This window comes from Acomys minous (assembly GCF_964271855.1).
Source record: "Acomys minous genome assembly, chromosome: 13".
NCBI classification, from domain to species: domain Eukaryota; kingdom Metazoa; phylum Chordata; class Mammalia; order Rodentia; family Muridae; genus Acomys; species Acomys minous.
The window spans coordinates 65,155,813-65,173,401 of record NC_140495.1 but is presented as its reverse complement, the minus strand read 5'-3'; the positions used below and the strand labels follow the sequence as shown (position 1 = coordinate 65,173,401).

General features: G+C 45.1%; 1 long non-coding RNA gene across 1 annotated transcript; it reads left to right on the top strand.

Annotated features, from left to right (window-relative positions):
* Positions 1–7,317: 7,317 nt before the first annotated feature.
* Positions 7,318–13,068, top strand: LOC311581150. Its single transcript, XR_014773664.1, has 3 exons — positions 7,318–7,629; positions 10,189–10,391; positions 11,066–13,068. It is a non-coding gene; the product is annotated as an uncharacterized lncRNA (long non-coding RNA).
* Positions 13,069–17,589: the final 4,521 nt, after the last annotated feature.

Genomic DNA, 17,589 nt, shown 5'->3' with positions numbered 1-17,589 from the left:
TACCTAAAGTTCCCACAGTCACTCCCAAAGAATGTAGGGCAGAAGTAGGCAACCAGGGTTGACTCCCTGCTGTAATCTCTGGAATCCGGAGCTTGTAAGGCAAGCAACTGTGTGCAGCGGTCACCTCACATCCACTACCACCAAAATGCTCTGGCTGCAGGGGATGGGAGGTGCAGTATCTGCTGTGCAAAAGGCTGAGGCAGGGGGATGGTGAAGTGGAAGCCAACCTGGGCAACATAGGGAGACCCTGCCTCCAAAACAAAAAGATGCTGTTGAACCATGACTAATGGCTTCTGCCCTGATGGCCCTCTTTAGGCTCAGTTTTAAAAGCAGGTATGAGCCAAGTACATCCTGGTGGAGAAAACTAACTTACACTAGGAATTCAGATTTTTGTTTTTAATGGCAGAGGCTGGGGAGTGCGGATATCTCTGTGTAGCCCTGGCTAGCCTGGAAGTCTCTCACTCTGTAGATCAGGCTGGCCTTGAACTCGAAAATCTGCCTGCTTCTGCCTCCTAGGAATTCGGGTTCTAATATTTCCTTGGGTTTGCATGTTTAGCTTGCTAGCCTCTGCGATGGGACAGGTAATGAACATGGTGAAAAAATATCTGCTAGGAAGCAGGTGCTCGGGACTCCTGTATAGCCTGCGTCTTTATGAAGGAACACCTAAGATACCAGTGCAGTGGGCACAGCTGGAGGGACTGAGGGTGAGGAGACGGATGTTTTATTTTCCCTTTAGAGCCTTTGATTTATAACTGTTGGGGTAAACTTGCATGAGTACTTGTTCGTAAAAACAACTTTTTGTTATACAACCGTGTTTGTTTCTCTCAGGTTATTTCTTTTTCTTTTCAAGACAGGGTTTGTCTGTGTAGCTGTGGCTGTCTTGGACTCACTTTGTAGACCAGGCTGGCCTGGAACTCACAGTGATCTACCTGTGCTACCTGCCTCTGGTCCCAGAGTGCTGGGATTAAAGGTGTGTGAAACTGCCGCCTGGCTGTTTTGTTATTTATTTATTTATTTATTTTACAGGTTCAGCTTTTTTTTTTAAACAGCTGTTTTGTTTCTTTATTTTTTATTTTATTTTCTTCCTGAGTGCTGGGATTAAAGGCATGTGCCACCACTGCTGGGCCAAAAGGTGAACTTATAAAATAAACCATTTTGCTGTGTGTGGTGGTGCATGCCTTTATTCTCAGCACTCGGGAGGCAGAGGCAGGTGGATTGCTCTGAGTTCGAGGCCAGCCAGCCTGGTCTACAGAGCGAGTCCAGTACAGCCCAGGATACATAGAGAAACCCTGTCTCAAAAAAAAAAAAAAGAAAGAAAGAAAGAAAGAAAAGAAAAAGAAAAAAAGAAAAAAGAAAAAACTCTGAGTGGTAAATTAAGTGTCGTGCTAAATCAAAGACCATTGTCCGCAATGGGCTGGGCCCTCTGACACTAATAATTAATCAAGAAAATGCTCTACAGACTTGCCAAGATGATAGGGAATTATTTTCTTTTCTCTTTCTTTCCTTTTGTTGCTGTTGGGGCTTTTTGTTGTTGTTGTTGTTGTTTTGTTCTTTTGGTTTTTTGTTTTTGTTTTTGTTTGTTTTTTTCCAGACAGGGTTTTTCCGTGTGTAGCCTTGGTTCCCCAGGAGTTCTTGTTGTAGACCAGGCTGCCCTCGAACTCACAGAGATCTGCCTGCCTCTGCCTCCCAAGTACTGGGATTAAGGGCGTGCGCCACCGCCGCCGCCACCACCACCACCACCACCACCACCACCACCTGGAGAGCACTATTTTCTTAATTAAAGTTCCCTCTTCCCGGGCAATATGCCTATGTTTGTGTCTCGCTGACAAAAAAAAAAAGAAAAAGAAAAAGAAAAGAAAAGAAAATGGTAACCTGGGCAAACCACAGACACTTATCAAACCTTTATCAGACAGCTCTTCACTGGGTGGACTTGGCCATAAATCCAAGCAAATTCTGATGTCTCTGGTGGGAAGTGAGAATAGCAATCTGAAGCTCTTCCCTCTGCTCTGTACTTCCGTCTCAGGTTCAGTTGCCGTCCCGTATAAGCATGTGTCACAGTACGAACCTCTGGATTCCCACAGGCTAAAAGAGCCAAGTAGAAAAGTCTGCCCCACCCTAGGTGACCAGAGCACACTGCCTGGGCTCACATCTGTAAATTTCCCTTTACCAGAGGGGATTCCCGAATGGGTGGGTATTGGGGACAATTTCTTTCCTTTCTGAGTGTGTCAATTAGAATGACAACCTTTTGTTACTGAGACAGCAATTTCTCTGGAGAAAGGGTATTTTACACACACCACACACACACCCACCCACACACACACACACACTGTAGAAAAGTCACCGGTTACCCAGGCATGGTGGCACACACCTATAATCCCAGCACTCTGGGAGGCAGAGGCAAGTGGATCACTGTGAGTTCGGGGCCAGACTGGTCTACAAAGCAACTCTAGGACAGCCAAGGCTACACAGAGAAACTCTGGAGAAAAAAAAGAAAAGAACAGAAAAGCCACCTGTTAAAGCTAATCATTGACTAGAACCAGGAAGACAGCCCTGTGTGTTCTCAGTGATACCCACAAGTGCCTGAGGAAGTCAGCGTATGTATGCCCCACTAGTTCCACCAAGAATTCGCTGGGTGTGGAGGAAGCAACTACTAAACGTCAGTCTGTGATCTGACCCGTGACCAGAAACCTGATTCTGACAAAGGGTGCTGCTGCAAGACGCTGTTATCAGTCACACAATCCACCAGAGACAGAGAGGGAAAGGCCAGATCCAGGAGATGGGTGACATGCCTGGGGCGGAAAGTCCTGGCCCGCAGTGACTCAGGCTTGCCTCAGAGTGACTGCAGGAATGCTGGCTGCTGGTAATTTTCCTAACCCTATGATGCCTATAATAACACTTTTTGCCTAGTCAAGACATCTTCCTTCACGGCTAGCTAGGTGGCCTAGTGTGTAAAGATCCCTGTGGCCAAGTCTGATGACCAGGTGACCTGAGTTCAGTGCTCAGAACTCATATGGTAGAAGGAGAAAACTGATCTCTGAAAGCTGTCTTCTGACTTCTGCTCGAATACCATGGCGTGAGGGCCCAGCCCTCGCACAACCAATCAATAAATAAATAATTATGAAAAATAAAATTTAAAAAGAGATGAAAACTCCCTTTATCCTTTGTGGTGATGCATGCCTGTAGTCCCAGCACCTGAGACGTTGTTACAGGAGAATCAGGGGCTTAAAAGGTCAGTCACACATGCCTTTAATCCCAGCACTCAGGAAGCAGAGGCAGGCAGATCTCTATGACCTTGAGGTGAGTCTGCTCTACGAAATTAGTCCAGGACAGCCAAGGCTACATAGAGCAACCCTATCTCAAAAACAAAACACAACAACAATAACAAAAGGTCAGTGACTGCTACAAAGCAAGTTCAGAGTTAGAGTTAAACGCTATTTAAAAATCAAACAAACATAAGGCCCATGCCTTAAATCCCAGCACTCAGGAGGCAGAGGCAGGCAGATCGCTATGAGTTTGTGGCCAGCCTGGTCTATAAAGTGAGTTCAGGACAGCTAAGATAACATAGAGAAACCCTGTCTCAAAAAACCAATAAATAATAATAATAATAATAATAATAATAATAATAATAATAATAATAGAGCTAGGGAGACAGCTAGATAGGTAAAGTATTTGCTATGCATGCTTGAGGGTCTGAGTTTATTTTTTGTTGCTGTTATTTGTTTGTTTTTTGAGACATGGTCTCTCTGTGTTGGCTGTCCTAGACTTGCTTATGTAGACCAGGCTGGCCTCAAATTTGCCCCAGCCTGCAGGGTTCAACTAAAACTTGGGAGGAAGGTCACCTGTTGAAAATGCAAGACACAAAGAAGGAGAGCAAGTCTGATTGACCAAACTCTCAAACTTTATTAGTCAGGCAGCAGCTTTTATAAGTCAGAAGGCAGGGAAGCATATTGCTATAGCAACCGAACTGCAGGCTTTAGTCTTCCTCTAGCTTTAGTCTAACTGCTGACTCACAACAGGGTCCCTCCAGGCCTATCTGTCTTTAGTCTAACTGTTGACTCACAACAGGGTCAACTAGTTTCTGGTGAAAGGCAAACTTTGGGAAAGACAGAGACTTAAAGGTGCAGACTTGGACAAGATGGCTGAACATTGGCCATATGGCCTATTGTCCCCAACACAAATTCATAGTGATCTGCCTGCCTCTGCCTCCTGAGTAGTGGGATCAAAGGCGTGCGCCACCACGCTCAGCAAGGACCTGAGTTTAAATCCTTAACATCCACATAAAAGTGTATTGTCTCAAACACCAAGACTGGGAGACTCAGCTCAGTTGTATAGTACTTGCCTAGCATGGGTATGGCTGTGGATACAGTCTATAACAACACACACACACAGACACACACACACACACACACACACACCACAATTGTAAATTAGAGACTGTACCATTTCTGAGATGAGTAGTACCCAAAATTATCTGATTGATTCCTTTATTTCAAGATAGTCCAACCCTAGACAGCCTGGGACCGCCTTTGTAGACCAGGCTGCCCAAAATTCATATTGATCCTCCTGTCTCTGCTTCACAAGTGATGGGATAACAGGCATCCACTACCTTGCCCAGATGAGGCATTGAGATTCTGCATGGAGCTGGGAGAATAGGGCAGGGATTCAGACTTCCTATCTGGTTTCTGTGCTGCTAGGTGGTGGTGGTAGTGACAATGTCTGTCAAAGCCAACACCAGGATTCCTCTGTACAGGCTGGGTTTGCGTGTCTACTTGACACAAGTTAGAGCCATCAGAGAGGAAGAATCCCAGTTGAGGAAATGCCTCCAAGAGACCCAGCTGTAAGGCATTTGCTCAATCAGTGATCAGTGGAGGAGGGAAAACCCCTTGTGGCTTGTGCCATCCTGGAGCTGGTGGTACTGGGTTCTACAAAAAGACCAGAGTAGTAGAGAGATGGCTAGGGCTGAAGAGATGGCTCAGCGATTGAGAGCACTGGCTGCTCCTGCATAGGACCCAGGATCAATGACAGCACCCATCTGGCCGCTCATAATCATCTGTGACTCCAGTTACTGGATCTGACACCCTCTTCTGGCCTCTGTAGGCACTGCACCCATGTGGTGCATATACAAACATGCTGGTGAACACTTATACACATAGGGAAAAATTTTTGTTTCTTGTTTGTTTGGTTTTGGTTTTTCCAAGAAAGGGTTTCTCTTTGACACCCTGGCTGTCCTGGACTCACTTCATAGAACAGCCTGGCCTAGAACTCACAGAGATCCACCTGCTTCTGCCTCCTAAGTGCTGGGATTAAAGGCATGCACTACCATACCTGGAAAAAAAATTAAATGCTTAAAAAGAAAGGAAGCAAGCAAACAAGCAGGCTGAGGAAGCCATGAGAAGCAATCCAGTAAGCAGCACCCCTCCATAGCCTTTGCATCAGCTCCTGCCTCCAGGCTCCTGCCCTGTTCGGAGTTTCTGAACTGACTTCCTATGGCAGCAAAGTGGAAGTGTAAGCTGAAAAAAAAATTCTCCTTCCCAACTCTTTTTTTTGGTCATGGTTTTTTCTTGCAGGCATAGAAACTCTAAGACACCACCCAAAGCTGCAGGGGAAACTAAATAAAATTTTAAGAGGAGCTGGGCAGTGGTGGCACACGCCTTTAATCCCAGCAATTGGGAGACAGAAGCAAGTGGATTTCTGTGAGTTAGAGGCCAACCTGATCTACAGAGTGAGTTCCAGGACAACCAAGGCTACACAGAGAAACCCTGTCTTAAAAAACCAAAAGAAGAAGAAGAAGAGGAGGAGAAGGAGGAGACATAACAGAAAGACAATCCTAAAGTCTTCAAACCATGGCACATACTACAGACCACAATCTGCCTGTTTCCCTTACATTTTAGGTACCAGCTGGACACAAAATACCATCATTAACATAAGGGAAGACATGATTGCTCCAAAGTCTCCTGTCTCCTACCTAAAACCATAGTACCCACTGACACATTATTGAAGTCCTGTGAAGAAGCTGTGGTCATGAGTAAATACACACCAAGGACTAAATTTTAGTATACAAGTAGCAAGCGATGGTGGAAAGCTGGGAGAAAGGAATCAGAGAGCACTGGCTGATGGGAAAGAATCATTTATCACACCTATATTTATCTTTCGGCTCAGACTAGTAGACTGTTCAGGAAGTATCTGTGTGCTTCCTACACGTGTAAAGGAAATAAGCATAGGTTTGCATAAGTAGTAAACACTCCTGAGTGAATTCACACGGCTGTAAATGACCTCACACTCTCTCGCGCTGGGAGGCAAGACTGAAGTGCAGTGTGACTCAAAACCATTACTGGCTGGGTGCAGCATCAGATACACTTAATCCCTGGCAGAGACAGACTGATCTCTGTGAATTACAGGCCAGCCCAGACTACATAGTAAAATCTTATCTCAAAAACAAACAAAATAGAGCTGGGCATTGTGATGCAAGCCTTTAGTCCCAGCATTTGGGAGGCAAAGGCAGGTGGGTCTCTGTGAGTTCCAGGCCACCCTGGTCTATGAAGAGAATTCCAGGACAACCAAGGCTACACAGAGCAACCCTGTCTCAAAAACACCAAACCAAACAAAACAACAACAAGCCAAAATAAAGTAAAATAAGTAAGTTGCTTAATGTGCAGTTTAACCAGGAAATGATTTCATGATCACAGTGATCAGAAAGCATTTTTTTGGCCAGGGGTGGTGGTGCACACCTTTAATCACAGCACTTGGGAGGCAGATGCAGGTGGATCTCTGCGAGTTTGAGGCCAGCCTGGTCTACAAAGTAAGTCCTGGATAGCCAAGGCTACACAGAGAAACTCTGTCTCAAAAAACAAAAACAAAAACAAAAAAGCACTCCCCCCCTCCACACACACACAACTGCAAATGTGGATGAGTTTAACTTCACCTCATGCCAGGGAAACTGAGGGGAGAGGAAATATTAGAACATTACATACAGCTGCTCAATGCCAGTATATTCTGGTTAGTCAGTTTCATTTTCAAAACGTGCAGAAGCAGCAGATTAGGGAAGAGAAGACGGAGCCAAGGCCGTGCAAAGGGAACTCGGTGCATGCAAATTGGAGGGCATTTCCTTCTCCTTCTTTGACCAGATTGCTTTCACTGATTTGAGTCACAGCATGCAAAAGTGTGACACAGTTGATGGGGCTAGGGCTGGGAGTGTAGCTCTCAGTCAGTACGAGACTTGCCTGGTGTGTGCAAAGCCCTGGGTTTGGTCTTTGCTCCCTCCCCCCCCCCCCCCCCCCGGAAACCAGGTCCAGTGGCACAGGCATGTGATCCCAGCAGAAAGTAGAGGCAGGAGAGTCAGAAGGCCAAGAAGTCTAACTGCATAAAGAATTCAAGGCTTGTCTGGAGTACAGGAAGCAAGGAACGAAAACGTGGATGTGCCTACTGTGGAAGGGCAGCGTAGATGACCTTAGATGAACTGTGTCACGAACTGTGTCACCACTCGCTGTCTTCTTGCTGTGGAGGAATGCCGAGTGAATGTATCAAACGTCAATAAAGCGCTGTTTAGCCAATCAGCTGGGCAGAAGGACAGGAAGTGGAAGGCGGGACTTCCTGGAGGTGAGACGAAAGTTTGACAGTTGGAGATGGAAGGTGAGGACTTAACAGGACTGGCCCAGGGGTCATAATGGCAAGTGCTTGGAATATATGTATGTTATAAGGTTTAGAGTAGTTTGTTTAGTTTATGAGTAGATTAGAATCAGCTCAGACGCTGCCCGGCCAAGTGCTGGCAGCTTTAAAGTACGTTTCGGTCTCCCTGTGTCAGTTATTTACTTTGTAGGCCGAACGGATACAAAATAGTATAATACTTGTTATGAGAAGAAGAGAATATTTGTATCGTGGAATAATTATTATTATTTTAAATAGCATTTAAATTGTATTTATTCTTATTGGTGTGTGTGTGTGTGTGACATGTATATGTGCATGCACCAGGGTGCACATGTGGAAGGCAGAAAAAAAAAACTCGAGTTGTTTCTCTTCTTCTACCTTTTTGTGGTGTCCTAGTTTCCATTCTATTGCTGTAATATAAACAGTCTTATCAAAAGCAAGTTGGCGAGGGAAGGGTTTATTTGGCTTAGATGTCTAGGTCATACTCCATCATTGAGGGAAGTCAAGCAAGAAACTCAAAGCTGGAACCTGGTCTCAAGGCAGAAACCATGGAGGAATGCTATTTACCAGCTCACTCACTGGCTTATACGAAATTTAGTGTTCTTATCAACACTGCCTAGGGATGGTACCGCCCACAGTGGGCTGATCCCTCTGGAATCAATCGTCCTTTAAGGCAATCTCTCGAAGACGTGGCCACAGGCCAGTCTGATCTGGAAAAATTCTCAACTGAGGTTCCCTTTTCCTAAATGACTGTAGGCTGTACCAAGTCAACAATAAAAATGTTTGAGGGATCAAATTCAGGCATCCAGGGTTGCCACTGAGTCTTCTCATCCATCTGGATAAGAAGTTACACTCTTGGCAGAAGATCTAGCATGAGAACAAATACAGTGACACTAACTCAGATACTAACCGGCAAGTTAAGTGACAGAAATGCATGGACAGCCTACCTGTGTGTGTGTGTGTGAGACAGCACAACTTGTTCCAACCGTATTTATTGATTTCAAATTTGGAAGATTCAAGACACACACCTGTGGGGCTCTGCTGCCTAAGGATTTAATTCTGACTCCTCCGGAGAGCCGTTTTGTACTTGGTCTATGTTGATAGACTCCCTTTCCTCAGTGGGGACCTCATTCCACTCCCACATTTTGGAAGGGGCGGTCACTAGCCCTCAGAGAAGATCACAGGCCTGACCCTTTCCTGATAAAGACCTTCCTCAATAAGCACAGGGGAATTCCTGGAAGTACCCAACCCTATGCTGAGGAGATCTTAGCCTCCAGCAAGTGACCGGTAATTGTACCTAGAAGTTATTCCCCCTCACATTAGGATAATTAAGTTCTGTTTTCTCCTTCTTGTGATAGGACCCTGAGTTAACGCATCACTGTATGTAGATTAAGTTAGCCCTAGTGAATCAGACACTTTCACCCTCACATCCCCTCCCTACTGCCCAAGGTTTATAAATAAAGGCTGGCTGGTTGCTGAGGAACTCTCCCGAGCTCACCACTCCTCAACAGTGACCATCTGAGACTCCATCTATTCCTGGCGTAGGGTAGGGACACCTCTACTGGGCTCCCAGTGGTCAGGCAGCCTTCGCAGCCACTGGGGCCTGTTCCACCACTGCTGCTAGCTTAGTGCTGACCCCGTGAAGCCCTGCCAGGCCTGCATCTCACTGGACCTGCATGCCAATGGGCTTCAGACAGCTTCCCCTGTCATGTTTGGCACAGCAGCTCAAACAAGGAGCTCTAACACTTGGTAACATCATGGATTGCGGAGCTCCACTGCCTTCTGAGACCTGCAGTCTCATCCTGAAATGAGCTAAATGGCAACACTCTGGTGAAAAAGTCACTTCCCACCTCCCCCCCCCCCCGAGCGACTGGGTACCTGGCCTAGTGCCCAGGCCTCACCCTCAAGCTATCTAGCCACCCCCACCCCAACCCTTGAGTGAGAAATCCACCCTTGGGACCTTTGATCCCAAGCGCCATCCATTCTGGTCCAGAGGAAAACAATGCCTGGACCAGCCCACAGGGCGTGGAACCCAGGACACCCTCCACTGCTGGACGCTGAACAACACATAGCGATCCAAATGGTCTCTGGTGTCGACCTGTGCTGTGGAACTCAGCAACAGTCTCCCGTGGCAGTATGGACCATGGACATCAACATGGCCCTCTGCATGGGCCACAGACACCAATATGGTCCCAAGTGCCAGTCCAGCCCCTGAGCATCAACATGGATTCAGGAAGCAGCACAGAACACTCACGTCCACATGGCCTCAGGTGGCTGAAATAATAGGAGGATAGTTTAAAGCAACAAAATTGAAATTTGGTTGATGTCTATTATTAGTTACCTTCGCAAAGTCATAAAAAGAAAGAACTGTGTCCTTCAATGCACAAAAATGGGGCTCTAAATGGTGACCTTTTCTACTTTGGGGAACAAAGATAGTAATGTAAATTGAGACCATAATCTGCTGCTTGTCAAGAGGTCTAAAAGCACCAAACCATCAAAAAAGTTCCACTTCCCCAAGCAGTGAACCTGAAATTTCTATTTAAGGAAGAAATATGGTCCACGTCTCCTCAGTAATCCAAGACTAGAAGCTGCTTAGGAAGTGCAATCCCCAAATTACCGGCAACAGATGGCTATAAATATCAGCACTCAGGCATTCAAAGCTGGGCGGAGGTGCCTGGGAAAGAGTGGAGCAGCCAGGAACTCCGAGGGTCGCAAGCAGGAGGACGAAGCAAAGACATGAAGGAGAGGTGAGATGGCCCAGTGGCTAAGGGGCTGGCTACCAAGCCTGAGGATCCGAGTTTAATCTATGGAACATATTGGGTGGAAGGGGAGAACTGACTCCCACAAATTGTCCTCTGACCTTCACATGCTCAGTTATATACATACAAGTGTGTGTGTGTGTGTGTGTGTGTGTGTGTGTGTGTGTGTGCTTTAAAAAAAAAGAACAATTTAAGATAAGCCTGGAATACTGGAATATAGGCTTCTGATACAAATGTTTAGTTTTCACATTTTATTTTCCTCCTTTACCAATATCTAGTTTTCTTCGCTTCAGCCTCCCTGGAATTAGAGAGATGCAGAGCTCAGGGGGCTAAGGGAAGAGATTCAGGAGGATGGAGAGTTTAAGGTCAGCTTGGGCTAAACCGTAGAAAGAGGAGGAGGAGGAAAAGGTAGAGGACAAGCAGGTGAAATGTTTTCTTTATACTATGCAGGAAACCCTTTCCTTGTACTTTGTTAGGTCCTCAAGTCTCTACCAATTATGGGCAATTAATTATATATGCTTCATCCATTACTGGGAAAGAGAAATCATATTGGTTTTTCCTCCCTTATTTTCTTTCAAATCAATGACAAGTGGTTTCAAAGTTTTTTAAATTTATATTATAATAGTGGGACAATTGATTTAAATGTTTTTGTTTCTGGACAGAGTGCGGCCTCAAAGTTGATTCACAGCGGAGGCTGATGACCTTAAACTCCTGAGCTTCCTGTGCTTCCACCTCCCAAGTGCTTACATTGGCTCTGAGTTCCAGGCCAGCCTAGACTAGACTGATAGCCATCGAAAACAAACCAAAGGCTGGCGAGAGGGCTCAGCTGGTAAAGGTGCATGCCAGCAAGCCTGATGACCTCAGTGGATCCCTAGAACTCACATGGTTGTGGAGGAATGTCTTGAATGGATGTAACAACTGTCAATAAAGCGCTCTTTAGCCAATAAGCTGTGCAGAAGGACAGGAAGTGGAAGGCGGGGCTTCCTGGAGAAGGGGAGAGTGAGGTTGGACAGCTGAGAAGAGAAGACGGTTTACAGTTAAGGAGGACAGAGGGAGAGAAATGGTCAGAGGAGCACCATAGTGGCAAATGCTTGGGGTATATGTATGATTTGAGGCTTAGACTAGTTTGTTTACCATAGTTTAGGAGTAGATTTGTATTAATTTAGATTCTGTTCAGCGTAGTGCTGGCAGCTATAAAGTACACATCAGACTGTCTTTTATTAGCCATCTTAGGCCGAACTGATACATTTGTACTGTAACACTAGTGGAAAGGGAATACTGGTGGAAAAGGAAAACCAATCCCCTCTCTCTCTCTCTCTCTCTCTCTCTCTCTCTCTCTCTCTCTCTCCCTTTAGTTTTTCGAGACAGGGTTTCTCTGTGTAGCCTTGGTTGTCCTGGACTTGCTTTGTAGTCCAGGCTGGCCTTGAACTCACAGGGATCCGCCTGCCTCTGTCTCCCAAGTGCTGGAATTAACGCCAGCCAGAAAACCAACTCTTAGAAATTGTTCCCTTGGGCTGGAGAGATGGCTCAGAGGTTAAGAGCACTGGCTGCTTCTCCAAAGGTCCTGAGTTCAATTCCCAGCAACCACATGATGGCTCATAGCCATCTATAATGAGATTTGATGCCCTTCTCTGGCCTGCAGGTGTACATGCAGGCAAAACATTGTATACATAAGTAAATTTTTTAAAAAGTTGTTTTCGTCTTAAGAACAAGAACAAAAAGAAAAAAAAAAGAGAACAAAAAGATATCATAGACTTTATAAGCATTTATTTTTCACAGTGCTAGAGGCTAGAAGTGTAAGTTGAGAAGGCAGCATGGCCAAGTTCTCGGTGTGTGCCATCCTGGTTTTCAGCGGGCCATTCACTTGTTGTGTCTTCCCAGAGAGACAAAGAGGCAGCTAGTTCTGTGCTACACCACACTTTAAGACAGGGTCTTAGCTGGGCATGGTGGCGCACACCTTTAATCCCAGCACTCAGGAGGCAGAGGCAGGTGGATCGCTGTAAGTTCAAGGCTAACCTGGTCTACAAAGTGAGTCCAGGACAGCCAAGACTACACAGAGAGACCCTGTCTCAAAAAACAAAAATAAAAACAAAAACAAACAAACAAACAAACAAACAAAAGGACAGGGTCTTGTTTGCTGTGTAGACCAGGCAGGCCTCAAACTAACAGACACATCTGTCTCAGCCTCCTGGATGCTTCCATCAAAGGCATGCAGGACCACGCCCTGTTGGCACTTACACCATACGTGAGGGATCTTTCCTGACATCTTAATTACTTCCCAAAGGCCCTACCTCTACATGCTATCACACTGAAGTTAGGATTTCAACCTATGAATTTTGGGTCAAACATGTATTTAGTCCATTTGATAATAGAAAATAGAGGGGGTTCCAAGAATATTTCCTGTAGATTTCTAACAAGACACACCAGTTACTGCTTCTGCATTAGGCAAATTGCTCAGAAGACCTGTAATAAGCCAGGTGTGGTGGTACATGCTTGTAATGCCTGCACAAGGGAGGCTGAGGCAGGGGGGTCACTAAGTGAAAGACCAGCTTGGGCTACGACGTGAGGTGATGTCTTAAGACAAAAGAAAACCCCTCATTAAAAAGCTTTTCATTTTACTGTGTTTTGTTTACTTTACATTCTCAACAAAAAACTACCATTCTATTTATACAGGGTTTGAGAAGCTTAAGTTTCATAGATTTTTTTTTTTGCAGTGTAATAAATGTTAATTGCTAACTTTGTTTTAGCACCAGGGCTGTTGATGGTTAATTAAAACTGAGAGTGTAACCTCCTCCCTTCTTTCCCCTTAAGGCCATCCCTACAAAAATACAGTACTATTATTTAATTACTTAGCATGGAGATGCTTAATTACATGTGTGGCTGGGGATGATGGAGGCATACTGCAAATGCCATCCTTTTTCCTTCACACAGACACAGCTGCTGGTCTGTAGGACAGATTACAGTGGGAGGTGTTTATTTTGCAATTAAGTAGGAGGAAGGAGAATGTCTGAAGTTATTACTTAGGCCCCTCCCACCATCCCAGTGTCCTCCCTTTCTTTTGTTTCAGTAGTCCTGGCAGCTGCTCTCAAACTCCATAAAGATCCTCCTGAGCACGACACTAACTTTTCATGATGCTGGAGATCAAATCCAGGGCTTTGGGCATGCCAGGCCAGGACTCTACCTACTGAAGTATACCCACAGCCTCCCATGTATTATTTTTTCCTTAAAGATTATAAAAGTCAAAGTGAGCCAAGTGTGTTGTTGAGACAGAAGCAGCGGCAGGTAAATCTCTAGGAGTCTGAGGCCATCTTGATCTGTATAGTGATTCCAGACCAGCCAGGGCTACATAATAAAGCACTATCTCCAAAAAAAAAAAAAAAAAAAAAGAAAGAAAGAAAGAAAAAAAAAGAAAAGAAAAAGAAAAAAGAAAGGACTGAACATAGCTCAGTGATTAAGAGCACTGAGTGTCGACTGGAGAGATGGCTCAGAGGTTAAGAGCACTGGCTGCTCTTCCAAAGATCCTGAGTTCAATTCCCAGCAACCACATGGTGGCTCACAGCCACTTATAATGTGATCTGATGCCCTCTTCTGTCCTGCAGGTGTACAGGCAGGCAGAGCACTGTATACATAATATATATATATATATATATATATATATATATATATATATATATATATAGAGAGAGAGAGAGAGAGAGAGAGAGAGAGAGAGAGTACTGCATGTACTGGCTGCTCTTGTAAAGGACCCAGGTTTGACTCCTAACTCCCACAATGCAGGTCACCGCCATCTGTAATTGTAGTTTCAGGGGATCTAACACTCTTCCGGCCTCCAAAGGCATCATGCATACACATGGGATACAGGCATACACATAGGCAAAATATCCATATTATAAAAGTCAAAAGCCAAAAAATATTAATTACTACAGCTTCTTTTTCAGTAGTGCTACTGATAAGAGTATTTAATTAAAACAAGAGAATACTAATGCATTGTTCTAAGAAAAACCTGAGGGTTTTAGTTAATTCCAAATTTCAGTCAAAGTAACGAGTAATTTCTCAGCATCCCGGTCAGGTCACACGTGCAGCGTATCAGTATTCAGAATTTTTGTTTGTTTTTGTTTGTTTGTTTTGTTTTTTGGAGACAGGGTTTCTCTGTGTAACCTTGGCTGTCCTGGACTTGCTCTGTAGACCAGGCCAGCCTCAAACTCACAGCAATTTGCCTGCCTCTGCCTCCTGAGAGCTGGGATTAAAGGTGTGCACCACCACCGCCCGGCCCAGTATTCAGATTTTTTTAAATTTAATTAATTTATCCAGATTACAACTCAATTATTATCCCATCATTTGTATCCTCCCGTTCCTCCCTCCCTCCCACTTTCACTCTATTCTCCTGCCCTAGGTCTATGACAGAGGGGGACCTCCTTCCCCACTCTATGATCATAGGCTATCAAGTCTTATCTTGGTAGCCTGCTCAGTATTCAGATTTTTAAGAGTACTGTTGACCAAATGATGCTCACAAACAGACCAGTCTTGTAACCCATAGTCTCAGTATTCTCTTTGAGAAACAATATATGGGATTAAAGATTCTGAGTCATGTCTCTAGAGGACAAGAGCAAAGAAGAAAAGAAATTGTGCCCATTCAGGTGACATTCCTCTCTGTCTTGCAGAGCCTGGCTTAGTTGCCAGAACATGCTGCACGGCATCTCTCTCTATCTTCCTATTGTCCTATTGTCTGTGTGTGATTAGGGACCTTTGATCACTTGGCCCCAGGTTGTGGCGCTGTCTGAGGAGGTCTAAGAAGTGCCTTGGTAGCCAGGCGGTGGTGTCACACACCTTTACTCCCAGGACTCATGAGGCAGAGACAGGCGAATCTGTGAGTTCAAGGCCAGCTCTGGTTTACAGAGTGAATTCTGGGCCAGCCATGGCTACAGAGAGAAACCCTGTCTTGAAAAGCAAAGCAACTAGAAACCTACAAGTAGAACATTATGATAGGCAGATTTGGGCCCAGGGGTCCCGCTCAAACTAAAGGCACCAGCCAAGGACAATACAGGCCGTAAAACTTTAAACCCCTACCCAGATCTAGCCAATGGACAGAACATTCTCCACAGTAGAGTGGAGAGTGGGATATGACTTTCTCCCATACTCTGGTGCCTCACCTTTGACCATGTCCCCTGGAGGGGGAGACCTGGTGGCACTCAGAGGAAGGACAGCAGGTTACCAAGAAGAGACTTGATACCCTATGAGCATATACAGGGGGAGGTAATCCCCCTCAGGAACAGTCATAGGGGAGGGGAATAAGGGGAAAATGGGAGGGAGGGAAGAATGGGAGGATACAAGGGATGGGATAACCATTGAGATGTAACAAGAACAAATTAATAAAATAATATATATCTTGGGAAAAAAAAAGAAAAGAAAAGCAAAACAGAAAAAGAAGTAGCGCCGTCTTGCTGAAGGAAGTTCTTCACTGGGAGCCAGCTTTGAGTTTGATGTCTCTATTTCTTGTTTCCTATTGTGATGGCTCAGCTTCCTGCCTCTGCCAGCATGCTTGGCACTTACTACAGTGCCTCCCTTGTCCCTGTGGACTCTGGAATGGTAAACACAAATAAAACTCTTCTTTCTATAAGTTGCCTTGGCCTGGAGTGGTGTTTGATCAAGCTACTGAGAAATGACACATACAGTTTGATATGTCCAAAGGTTCTGGTCCCTGCATGTTTCCGGCTACGTCTCAGGCTCCATCTGCTTCCAGTCCCACAAGAAATTATGTCATGATAGTTGCTTCACTCAACTCTTTGTTCAGAACATTTAGAATACAAGGCAATACGCCAACAGTTTTGCTCACTGTGAGCTTCTGGTTTCTTGCTGGGACTGGCAATTACACGCCTGAGTGCCTGCAACACGGAAGGCAAATGGTACCATGAGATAGAGTGCATGAGCTCTCAAGGAGAAACCATTGCGACTAAGGAAGAAAATGGCATTTGAATGGGAACTCATCAAAAATTCAATGTGCTGAGAATTGACACAGTGAGCATCCCAGACAGGACGAACAAAACTCACCTATTTTTGTATTATTTTTGTGATAGGGTCTCTACATAGCCCTGGCTCTCCTGGAACTCAGTATGTAGATCAGGCTGGTCTTAAATTCACAGTTATCTGTCTGCCTCTGTTTCTCGAGTGCTGGGATTAAAGTCATGTGCCATCATGCCTAGCCCCATTTTTATTTTTTATTTATTTATTTTTTTTTTGAGACAGGGTTTCTCTGGATAGCCTTGGCTGTCCTGGACTTACTCTGTAGACCAGGCAGGCCTCAAACTCACAGTGATCCGCCTTTCTCAGCCTCCCAAGTGCTGGTTAATTTTTTGGGGGGAGGGTGCATGGATGATTTGTTTGTGCAACATGTTTGTTCTTAGGGAAGCACATATCCTCTAGTCCTGGATTTAAGGATTATGAGCAAGTCCTCGGTAAAAACAGCAAGTGCTTTTACCCATTGAACCATCTCTCAACCCTATGTGATTCACGTGGTTGGTTTTTGTGTGTTTGTTTTGTTTTGTTTCTGGTGTGTATGATGCGGTCAAAGATGACTGAATTTCCTACGTGTTGGACTTCTGTTCTTGCATCACAACCTTCCACACTTTGTTTTCATCTCCTTTGCTTTGTCAGATCCCTGGCTCAATTGCCTTCAGCTAGACGCCTGGTGTCTACTGCATCTTCTGCTTTGATTCACATTTCCATTCTGTGTTTATTCTTTCATCTCAGGGAGATACAGGATGCCACAAACCCAACCTTCACCCCATAGAACACACTCCCTCATTAAACAATCAGGGTCTCAATGCAGAAATGAAATGCCTCCCCCACCCCCATTTTTTTGAAGACTGCTCTGTTGCAATTAGTTTGTCCTGATCCAAGGACATTTCCATGTAAAACATCTACTTCCAAGCATAGGAGGCAGGGCACAGTGGCCTCTATTCTAGCACTTGGGAGGTTGAGGCTTGAGCATTGCTGAGAGTTTGAGGACCACCTGGGCTACACGGTGAGTTCCAGGCCAGCCTGACTTACAGGTGCAGGGTCTGAGTTCAAGGTTGGGCAGGTGAGATGGCTCAGTAGAGAAAAGTGGTTGCGCTGTAGGCCTGACATTGTGAGCTCTGTAGCAAAACCTCCATGACAGAAGGAGAGAAGTCTTGCCTGTAAATTGTCC